Source organism: Rhopalosiphum maidis, chromosome 1 (genome assembly GCF_003676215.2).
Source record: "Rhopalosiphum maidis isolate BTI-1 chromosome 1, ASM367621v3, whole genome shotgun sequence".
Lineage (NCBI taxonomy): Eukaryota > Metazoa > Arthropoda > Insecta > Hemiptera > Aphididae > Rhopalosiphum > Rhopalosiphum maidis.
The window spans coordinates 36,239,226-36,252,503 of record NC_040877.1 but is presented as its reverse complement, the minus strand read 5'-3'; the positions used below and the strand labels follow the sequence as shown (position 1 = coordinate 36,252,503).

General features: G+C 24.7%; 1 protein-coding gene across 1 annotated transcript in view; it reads right to left on the bottom strand.

Moving 5' to 3' along the window:
- Positions 1-13,278, bottom strand: part of LOC113558381 — a 194,800-nt gene that overhangs the window by 180,134 nt on the left and 1,388 nt on the right. The window lies entirely within an intron of this gene.

Sequence of the window (13,278 nt, the reverse complement as noted above, 5' to 3'; positions counted from 1 at the left end):
CACTTGTACTTTTATTTATTATTATATTATTATTAGAGCGCGGATTTCTATGTAATTGCATATTTTTTCCTTTAATATTTTTGGATTTTTGTCAGTTATCTCCACGAATAATCATAATTTGAAGCTAATGATAAAATTTTTTTTGCATATTTCTGCATATTTAAAGGTTATTGCATATTTTTGTATATTTTGTCAAAATTCAAAATTTATTGCATATTGAAGCGAAAATTTAAAAAGATGTATAAAATAATACTTTGTCAAGTAGAAAAATTAATTAAGTTCAGAAAATTCCCTAAATTTTTTTTATAAAGTATTTAAATAATTAATTATTATAAGTTTAATTGTAAATTTTAAATAAATAAAATATTTTTTTACATATTTTTTACATATTTTTATAATTTTGACTACATATTTTTTACATATTTTCATGATTTTTACTGCATATTATATGGCATATTTCGATAGTTTTAATTGCATAAAAGTCTGCGCTTTAATTATTACTATAACTAACTCATCACTTTGTAATTGACGTTAAACATTGAGTTAAATTTACTATAAGTAAGCATTTCACACTTTGTTTAAGTATTTAGTTACCTATGTGTCAGCATCAAGTAGGTACTTTAGTTTATCCCTATCCATTAAGAATCATTGTTGTAGTAACCATTTTTATATTTTATGTTTAGAACGTGCACCAATTTTATAAAAACCTCTTTACATAATACTTACATAACATTATGCAAAAGTTTTTGAACCAATAAGTCATATTTTTTTCACCATATCTTCTTTAATTCAATGATTTTATATATATTATAAAGTATTTGAAACTACTTGAGTAAAAAATACAAGAACTTTAAAAAAATTACGTACTTTAAACTCAAGTACGTGTGAATACATTCTTGTCAAATATTATCATCATTTTTAAATTATTTTGTACTTGTAATTATAACCATTATTACTGCACAATAATTGCGTATATAAAACCTTCGTAAAAATGAAACAATTTCATGCTATTTATTTTATTTTTATGTTTTATTTGAAAAATACTTAGTAGTTATCACAACATGTTTCCCAATTAAATTGCTTTCTTTTTATGCTAAACTTTTGTAGTATCTTCTTTTTCTTTATTACATTCTTTAGTTCACTCTGAATATATTAGTCTTACAATGATATTTAAAAATAAAGAATTTCTCTTTTTCAGTGGTAAATTTCTTTTGTTTTAGATAGAGTTCTATGTACATATAACAACGTTAAAGGTTATAAATCGAAACTAAATATTAATTTAAATTAGGAAAATTATTTTAAATTCATAACAGTAAACGTTCTTTTAAACCGAAATCATTTTTCAAATGCATTGACTATCGTTATATTTCATTATTTCACACTATATTATTCTCAGATTTAATATCACAATACACCTGCAGTATCACCTAAGCCAAGATGAATGCGAATCGAATAAATAGTCTAATGCCGTAAGCCCGTAACCTAGACACTCAGTATGGCAGTCATTTTTGGTTTTTTATTTTTTCCGCTATAACCAGAAAAAATAGTTTTTTTTTTTACTTACATTCCTGTTTCCAATCAATATATAACAAAATAGAGTTTATTTCAAATCTCCGATACCCTCTGAGCAGTTGGTTTAGTTTTCCCAGTCCATTGGAATGTTGCCAAGTTAAGGATTTTACACTCCTAAGGGATAGCGTTTCACCTGGAAATCCAAACTGAGAAGCATAGTGCGGGCCAAATGACTTGGCAGAATATTTTGGTATGACTTAAACTTCGTATTTTTACACGTCTAAGCAAAACAAAAATAAATAAATAGTTGTTAATCAACCTCTGTACGATTAATCTGCCAAGTATTATCTTTCGATTGAGACGATGTTGAACGTCAAGTTAAATTAAAAATTGAATAATACAATTTAAATATTTAATATAATACATTAATACACGGACAATTTATGAATTAAAAAGTGTAATTTTCTGTTTTTATAATTTATTTTATTTCTATAATTATAACTTGTATGATGGTTCAGATTAATGATTATCATCTAATAATTATGACAAATAAATCATGAGATTATTGTAATTTTGTATAAAATACTAATACTAATTTAGATGAATATATATTATCTTGTAATTAAAAATGCAAGTAATGATTATTATAAACACTTCTCGATAAAACGATGTGTTCGAAACTAAATGTATTATATATTATTTTTATATTACCATGTATTAGTATTATTATATCATCGTGAATATTATTGCGTAATACTATGTTTATCGGTCTACAGAGGAGAACGACCGCCAGTTCCCAGTGGTACATGTAGTCACTAGTTTGTATATTATTATATACAGTATACACGGTGATTCTATTAACATATTAAACAACTAACTATTAACATGTTTAAAAATCGTTTATAGTTTTAAAACGATGAGTGTTTCGCGTTAATAAAACATCATAAATAAATACGATAGGAAGTGAATATCATGAAAATCGAGCGACAGGTCTAAATACAGCGACAGCATAGCACTACAGTTTACACTTTTAACTCGTACCATTTTTATACCTTTAAAAAAAAGAGCTGTTGCCTAATAATTAAACTTATCTGTTTTACAATTATTAACTTTGTTACAATTTAACAATAATTATAATAATAAATATAATATACAAGTTTGTATAATATAATCTAAATAATATGCAACCAAATAAGTCTTAACTAAGATTAAGACACGAATTAGTTCTTCTTTTTTAAGTACAACCATTGCTAAAATATAAAATGTATAACAATAATATATTTTAATCAGTATAGCATAACATATTTTTTAAAATTACGATTTTTATAAAAAAAAATCCTCGGAAAATATTCTGCTTGGGAATATGAATTACATTTTTAATGTGTTCGAACTATTTTTTTTCATTCAAAAAGTTAAAAATTGTAATTATAAAAATAAAAATGTTTTCAAAAACATACATTTTTTGAAAAATTACTGCTAAATGATAATTGATAAAATAATCACCATCGTGGATCTTATATTATATAGCGTGCATGAAAATGTATACAGCCTCAGCCACCCCAACAAATATCGACAATATAATATGATACACATTGTAGAAACAGATAATATTCGTTGACCGGATCTCTTTCTATGTTGTCCCTATTTTGGGCTTTGGCCTGTACAAACACCGGATTAAACCCGTCTGACGCGATCGCCCTTTCGAAAGCGTGTATATATTTGCACAACAGTCAAACGTGAATATGCGGGAACTGAATCCAGAGGCTATGTACAATATATAATATATATGTGTGTTTATACTTGTGCATGTGTTTGCAGTAGTGCAGTCATTGCAGCCCACAGGCATAATATGAAGCTACTTACCAGTTATCATGTAATAGGTACCTATAGTTCTATATACATTGAAACCTGTATATAATGGACAGTTGCAGAATCATAAGAAGTGTCCATTATAGACAGATTTCACTCTATAAATTTAAAACTCATAAGCGGAACTATAATAATTAAATTATTTTATACTTATTATTTAATATTTAATACTCAGAATATACTTACACATTATTATTTAAAATTTACAATTAAATATAAAGAATATACGAGTACATATACACATCATTGTATTTCAAAAAAATTATAAAATTGATGTTTCTTTTTGTTTTAATTTTGATTTTGTTATTTTCAGCTTGTGACATATAATTAATTCACTCACGCCTTTTTTGCACCTTTCTTTAAATAAAACTCTTTTAGACGAATACACTGTCTAAGAGTTTCTGAATAGTTTCCAAACGTCTCAATTTTAGTATGTTTTAGTTGGTCATCATCTAATTCATTATCTGCTTCCATTGAATTTAATTCAAAGCGATAGTTAACTAAAGTCATACCTACATTGCCTAAGCTGGGTTCCGTTTGCAAATAACCGTCTATTTGAGTAAAATCGTAATTTCGAGGTAAAGGGAGAAGTTCAATCATTCGATCAAATTATTTCCATTTACTACATTTTTCATTTCTGTAAGTTAACTGGACAGAAATTCTGTTTTTCTGAAGCAGTTTGTTATTGTTAATTTTTTTTTATCCATACAATTGCTTTCAAAACATAAATTTGCTTTGCTAAGTATCATACATTTTGAGCGTAATCCAGATTTGCAATATGATGTTGCGCAATACTTACTTAATTAAATTTTGGATTATTACTTGTTCCAAAGATTGAAAGTTAAAGTTATGTTTTAAAGGAAAAAAGTAAGTTTTAAATTGTAAAAACCCCGATGTACATGTGATGTGGCGTTATCGATGAACAATAAAATATTTATTTTTTGAGTTTTTATTTGCTGGTCGAGTCGAGCCAATCTGTCATTACAGACGAAGTCATCTCCGCTTTACTGTTCGCTTTCCATTCTACTCCCAATTTACTAACATCAATTCCTTTAAAACACCTTGACTTGAAAACAATTTCAATGACTAATGGTTTAAGTTTATCCCCAAACATTCTCACACACAGAAAAACCGTTAGCCGTTCTTGACCTATTTTTCCGCCACAGCATAGCTGTCCTTTATAAGACAAGATTTTCTCTAGTAGTCCTTTGTAAAATAGACTTGTTTCATCAGCATTAAATATGTTCTGTGATTGTACCTTGTCATTATTTTTATAATATTTAGTTTCCACTAATTAATAACAACTATAACATTTCTAGAAGCCGATTCTCCGCAAATCGATTTAAAAAAAAGTGTTATGTCGTTCTTTGAAGTACCAGCTATTGGAAGCTTTGAAACTGTCGTAATCGATTTCTCGAAGTATTCCTAATGGTTTTTCTTGAGCCATTGGTCCAGAGACAGGCACATTCTTATTTTTAACACGGTTGAACTATTGTAAAACAACTTTATCAATTAATTCATCAGACCCATTTCTCTGGAATGTATGAAATTTTTCGTTGATGGCGTTTTTGTTGAGAGAGGCATCTGTTATATATAGGTGTCCGTTAAAATAGGTTTCACTGTACACTTTATTATTATTATAAAATATAATTGCCTTAAAAATATTATGAAGTCGATCAGGTATTATAATTGATATAGTTGGTCAAATATAGTTTTATTACGACAATATAGCCAATCACTTTTGGTAATGCGCGGCTTCAATGTATTACAGTTCTACATACATTTATAAATATATTTTCTGTAATTTTTTTTAATAATTTTAACACGTTAAAATCAAAAACATTATATTACGCATTAGACAATTTTATGTCAGTTCTGGTTTTTAAATTCGTCCAACAGGCAATAATACGGCGGCTCCAGTCGCTGAATGTATATAGCAAACTTAATTCTAATTGTATTTTTAAATCTGATATTATCAATTAAATTATTTGTAATAATATTTCATAAATTAAAGAGTTTTATTTTATGTATATAAAAACATAATATGGTTAATTACATGACTGTCAGTGATACGATACGAGCACTTCTCGAATTATATTGTCTTATAGTAAATTGCTTATAAATAAACAATCCAATTACTCGTTATTCATATACTTAATCGATAAAAAATCTAAAATTATTGAAATGAATGTATCATCACAATTACTCATATTTCTCACCAGCCAATGGTATATCGACTATATTATAAATATTATAAGATAAAATAACATAATAATACGATTTCCTGTTATATTTTTTTAAATTATTATTCAGGAAAATATAATACATTTTATTATATACGTAACAATATAGTAAAATACCTACAAAAGACAATAATATATACACATTATACAAAGATCGTAAAATAAATATTTTTCGCTACGTAAATAATTGAGAGGGAAAGAGTAATCGTTTGTTTTTGTGTGTATACACTATACTGTTATAAACGAGGCCTTTTGTGTTTTCCATCTACATTCACTTTATAACATTGTATGCGCAGTCACGTCAAATAAAGACGTAAATCCCACTTGTAAAATCGTTCATCAAAATTAAATCCACCCCACGTTTAATATATAAAAAAATAAAACAATAGACCAACCGATAAAAAACCAACAGATACGTGACGGATTATATTTTTTTAAGCTTGGGTATAAATTTTAAAATACCTCAACTTTTTGTAAAAAATTGTGTACATATATATCAAACAGATATATTTGTTTTTATTAAATTTAGTTGTTTTTTTTTTAAAAAAGCAATAAATATAAATTAAATATTTAATTATAAATATATTTTTAGTTTAAAAATTAGATTTTTCTTTACTGCGGTATAATGAGTTGTAAATTAAGTAAAATAATACTTGAAAAATGTTTAATCAGTATAATTTATAATTATAAGTATTAAGTATAATCAAATGAGGGAATTAAACTGAAAAAATCGCAATCCTTTAAAAATTGTGATAACGAATTAACATCTAAAGTCTATTAACATTAAAAATTAAAAACCCTAAGTATAAAACCCAAATTATATTTACAGGCTCACAGATAGTTAAATGTTTTAAAATGTTAAAGGTTTGGATTTAAATATAGCATTAGGTAATTGTGTACCAATTAACCAATAATCAGTAAATATCAGTTTAATGTTTAATAGTTTTGAATAATAAAGTATTTTTTTATTTTATTGAGGATATATTATATGTATTTCATAGACATACAAACAGGCATTTTACTAAATGCTTAAACAAATAGTCAAAGAATTTAATTTTTATGTAATTTTACTATCCACCTTGAAATTTAGTTAAATTTCTAGTAATTAACTAAATACCTATTTTAAATCAAGCAAATAATAAAAATAAAACATTTTGTATTATTTAAAAAATTAAACTATATTTTTTTATTAATTATTTATTACTAGTATATATAAAATAAATTATGTATTATTTAAATATATAAATAAATATAGGTAAACTAGACGGTGTTTTAAAAAAAAAAAATGTTAATGTTCCAGCTAATGCCACCAAACAATAACTAAAAATTTTCAAAAATTTGTAATTGTAATATTACCTTTTTATTCATTTTTTATACTCATACTGTTACACCTAATTAGTAATTACCAATATTTATTTGTAATTTAAGTTTTAAATTATAGTACTAAAGTACACAAAATTAAAAATATTTCATGTTCCTATTTATTTTATATATTAATAAATAATACATAATTATATATGCAAAAATAATATTATGATATATAATAAATAATAATATACCTACGAAAATACTAAAATAAACAATACACATTACACTTATACTTTTACTCTGTGTATGTAATATATCCATAAAGTCTAAAGTACTATTTCTGAATTTAAGTCTAATTCATTAACATATATTCCTAAAAGAAATTAATTATACAACTTAATTTAAATTATACGTATATTATATTGTAAATATAATTTAAGCTTAAGCACCGATGTTATCTAGATCTAGATCAATAAAAATATAAATAAATTTTAAATGTTTGAATATCTATATTTATATAATAAATTATATTATACATATTATACTATGCTTAATCATTGTCAATATTAAAACATTAAAATGAACACAGTACTGGAATGCCCCTATTATGCCTATTCATAACGCCGCATAATCATAATTACATTGATCATAAAGCAAAAAAATCATACGGATTTATCAGCAGTTGAAAATTAGAGAAAATTCTCTAAGTATTTTTAAATAACAACACATAATACTAGTTGAAATTAGTATTAAATATTATCGTCAGTTCCACTTTACTGAAAATAATTATTCATTTCTAAATAAATGTTATTTATGAGAGATCATATAAAAAGTAGAAAAATGTACAGTCATAATCATATTTTTAGGTACTTTTTAAGAAAGATGATAAAAATGTATCTTTTTTAATAATAATAACTAATTAAAAATTGACACGTTTTTATTAAGACAGTTTATGAAAAGCAAACAATTACAGAACTATTAACTTTCAATTGTAGGTAATATTTCTTTAATAAAATTATAAAATACTATAAAATTAAAAAATTAACAAGTGTACAGTTTACTACAGTTAGAGTCATATTATTAGAAGTTGACAGAAGCAAAGCCGGATTAATAAAATTAGTGGTCCTAGACCAATTTATTTTTTAATTTATTTTAATTAAATGTTTAAAGATAAAATATATGGTAATAAATAATAATACAAAAATACAGATAAATGATTATTTAAAATATTTTTTTTAGATTTACTTGATGTAAAACTATCTAAATATAGTTATTTAATCAATCAATGCCTGGTTCATTTTCAGTTTTAAAGTTATCTAAAAATTTGAATTGAGAGAGAAAAAGATTATTTAAGAATCTAGTCCCCTGTCAAGTTTATAAATCAATTTATCTATAATAAAAAAGAAAGTATCGACTTCAAACTTTATTTTCTCACTTAAAATAATTTGATTTTTGTATCGTCTTTATTTTCTTTTACCGACGTCTGTATAGTTGTCTCTAATTTTTTAGCTGCAGCCCTATATTTTTTAGGGGGTCTTGGACTATAGCCCGCTTAACCCCTCACTCTTAATCCAACTTTAGATAGAAGAAATGGTGATCCACAGAATATACTTTTTACGATTGTGTCTAATAGCGATAATCAATACTATGAACTCGGAAATAAAAATGGCACTCTTTTTAACCTTTATTTGAGAAATCAATTTTTCGTATGTTCTAAACCATTAATAGATAATATATTTTAAAAGTATCACACACAAAAAATTTTTGCGTGGAATAGCTAATCACTAATGCACAATCCCTTTCCAGTAGTTAAGGTTTTAAAAAATGTCTGAGTAAAAGTAAATGTTTATCAAATAAATATAAATGTAAATCTGGGAGCGTACTTTACGATTCCAAATGCTACTCGAATTTGAACTATCCCAATGAATAACTGTACCTATTTATTTTTTCAAATTTTTTTCATGTACTAAATGATAGCTTAATAATACCTAATTTGAAATGATTTTTTTTTATAGATTAATAAGATTTGATTTTTTTCTACTTCATACTCTATCCACAGCACACTGGATAATGTGTGCATTGTACACATTTAAAGTGGATAATGTATACATTGTACATATTTAAGGTGAATAATGTATACATTATACTGTTTATATGGATAAGGTGAACATACTCGGGTAATGTGTACACTACCCATTTTCGTACTCTACCCGTAACATATATATTTGTATTGATAAGTTATCAAAATTCAATATTACGGATTTTTTTTATTTTGATTTTTCAAATCAATAGTTAAAACTTGAATTTTAAAAACAATCACTACCTATTGATTTATTTATTTTAAATTTCTATATTATTGTTTGGACCTTTTTACATTTTACTACCATTCTATGAAGAATAAAATATACACATGCAAAACTTCATATTATAATATCATAATTATTGTATGTATAATGTATAAAATATATGCGTAATGCTAATACACCCCACATGTGTACCTACATCTTTATGGACACGAACAATATAGTGATTTAAATATAATCTGATATGATAATTAGTATAGAAGTTTTAAAATAGAGAAATTTAATTACAATTGTTTATATTTTTTTAAATAAAATAAACCATATTATTATTTATTGCTTTATCTTGGAAATATTATATTACTAAGAAATATTAAAATACTAAATATATAATGCAATGCATTATCATTTCTTTCGCGAAAGAGTACAATGACTTAATATTATAATATTTACACATCATCGAGCAAGATCAAAATTTAAATTTAATTTACAAATCAGGATTCGCAAAAAGCTGTCCACTGAACAAAAATAACTTTTTATTTCAGTCTTTTTTGTTTAATGTTTTCGTAAATTATTTATAGGTTTGCAGTTGTTGCACATTTTTCTTTAAATGGAGTTTCTACAAGAAATATTTAGAATCAATTATTGATTCATTAATCATTCATTCTGCAACGTTATAATTGTTATTATTCTTTAATATAGTATTTTCTAAAAATTAAAATTTGTTTTTTCATTTTTTAAGTAAAAATTTTTAACATAAAAAAAAAATACTTAAAATAAATAAAATCTAAAGTTATCTGCAATATTTTTATTTAATATATATTTTAATTTAACTATTATAAATACATACAAATTTAAAAATACACTTATTTTTTTATTAATATCAACAAATACGTATAAGTAGTTACTGCTTAAGATCTAAATATTAAATTATTATCAAATATTCTACAATATGCTAAATTATAGATGGCTTTAAAACTGACTGCTGAATGTAATTTAATATAAATAATAAATTAATAAATACTGATTTGAACAAAGTAAGAAAATGTCAAGTGTCATTTTGTTTTTTACAATTTTTAGTAAAAATTTAGTATATATTTTATAAACAGAATGTAACAAATTATTTAAAATTTTGCTACTAAAATTAATTACAATTGGTAAATTAATCGCTTTGAAAAATCACAACATATTAATAGTAGAATACAAATAGTTATTAACAAAATATAAAAATAAATATGTATATGATGGTTATTCACTAACATATGAAGTATTCACAAAAATATCATATTATGGTATATAAAATAATAAGTACCTATATTAATGGAACATTTAAAAATGCATATATTTTCAATCAAATAAAATATAATTTAAACATTAATATTATATAATAATTTATTTTTCAACCTCGATTATGGTTACATATGAAATAAAATTAAAATTATTGATTAGTAAAAGTTATTAGCCCTGAACATTTTTTAGAGGATAATGCTATTGTTTTTACGCTGAACAATAAATGAAAAACTGTGTGAGCTTAATAATTAATAAAAGGGGTCACTGTATAGTAATTTATTGAACAGGCCATGTACAATAGTAATTTTATCCAGTAGATGTATAACATATATTAATATGTATAGCTAATAGCTATAGTCAGAAAAATAATTATAATTCTTGGTCTTAAAAAACTATATTTTATATAAAAATATCAGATATTAATAGAACTTAGATCTAATTAATCAAAAATTATTATATTACATTAAGTATTTACCTGGGTATAAAGAAAAAATATTATTAAACCTATAAAATTGTATTTTTAAACTTCTGTTTTGTTTTTTGTATCCATTAATATGCAGATAGTAAAAATGTAAAATAATATGTTTACGTCCTAGACCCATTAACAGAAACATATATACAACTCTTATATAATATTATCTTATTGTCGATTGAATAATTCAGGGATATGTCTATACTAAAAATATGTTTATTTCCCATGAGTATGAAATACCATTCTTCAATACCAAACAAAATTGCCTTTCACGTAGATATTGAACAAGCAAATACATATACGTATGTACCAATGATCAAAAATATTTTGTTTATACTTATTTGTAATACATATACCCAAAATACGCACATATTTTGATACATTATATTTACTTATACAATTTGTATTTCAATTCTCACTTGCAGTTTACATAATATACATATTATTGTATGGTTAACTCTGCGGTAATATAAAATCATTCACAAATCTATTAGAAGAAGTATTCAATTGAATAAATTACAAACGTATAACAACTGTTGGACGATTCATACGGTATAGTATGCAAGTAAGCTAAGAAAATGTTTTTAGCCAGTTTTAGATTTCACTTCTCTCGAGGGAACAACTTACAACTGGACTGAGGCCGAATAGAACAGATACTATACTTGGGTAAAAGTTTTCATCAGTTTTTCTACACTTTTTAAAGCTCTCTTTCTCTCTCTCTTTTTAAATCTTAATTTACGTTGTGATTCTTTTATGTGGCCACCAATCTCATGGGAATGACCCGCAGAAACGTGACAAACGAGATTCAGAGTTTTCTTCCTAGCTAGTCTTGTCGCAGTAAATTCTTTGAATAACTTATAGTACTAAATAATATCAAATTAAAAAAATCAGATTTTTCGTTTAAGTTCCACGAATTAACAACATAATTCACGGAAAATTTTTCACAAACAGACGAAATACTTAAAAGTTTTTTTTTTAACTTTTCAACTTTTAAGAATAAATTAAAAAAAATTCAAAAGTAGTAACATATATGCATATATTATATGCGTTCAATTTTAAATTTAACATAATATATTAAACTTATATCACATAATAATCATATATGTAAAAACATCCAAGCTTAAAGCTTAGAATTATATTGAAAATAATAAATTATAACCGCTTTCAATTTTAATATGAACAACCCACTCAATTAACCTGTTTAACATTTAAAATTTCAAAATATGTTCATTTATGAAGTTGATTTGAATGTTTTTATTTATTTAATATAAATTTAATTTAACTTATGCTATAATTAGTATGAAATTTTTAATTTATGTATTTCGTATTGATTATGACACAATTTTTTGTTGCAGCAATAGCAAATAATTAGTCTCTCTGCGAATTATTATATTATAATATGTAAGGATTACATAGAAAACACAGACATCCAAATATAAATTAAATTAAATTACATTTTAATGGAGTCAGCTACTTATGTTTATGGGGTTTCAAATCAATCCAGTAACAAATTGAAGCTTAGAAAATTAATCAGTATAATTACATGTTAAATTTGTTTGCAAAATAGTGTTATCTACCTGTAATGGATAATATGAACAATATAAAAAATGTAAATTGGATATCATATAAAATTAATTGGTCTAGGAAAAACATACGCGTCGACACGGCAATGCTTGATAATCGCATTATGTACCGGAGGATTTTGATTTTCAAAATAATTAACAGCTCTTCTAGATTTACTCGGTTGCTCCTTAATTGAATCATACCCGAACGGTTCTGGTTGGCCTGCAGTTATTATACATACACACAGGGGGTATTCTTAATGACGCCGAACAGGCGCAAAATGTTGGGATCCATGAATCATGTTGACGTTTCAATGCAAAATGGAAGCAAAAAGCAATAAAAACGTTACCCATCTTTTAACATAAATTTTCAAAAATTATTATACGAAATACAAAAACGAAAATTGAGAAATCACAAAAGCGTGTAATAGATAAATCTATGAGGTGTGTAAAGAATGTAAGAAGTCAGACATAGGTATAGAACTATAGACTATATACTAGGGGTTTTTATTGGCAGCCTCCAAGAAATATGGTATTATTCGTAAGACGGTAGCAGGTAGACGTATAATTCCAGCGGGATTTTAAGGGAGATGGCGTAGAGGAAGTTTTTCGTGCCCAAGGCCATTAGTGAATCACACTGGGGACTTCTAAAAACGAAACTTTTCGCCCTTGGAATTATTACTACTGCAGTGAATTCTGAATGGTCGTTCGTTTATTGTTAC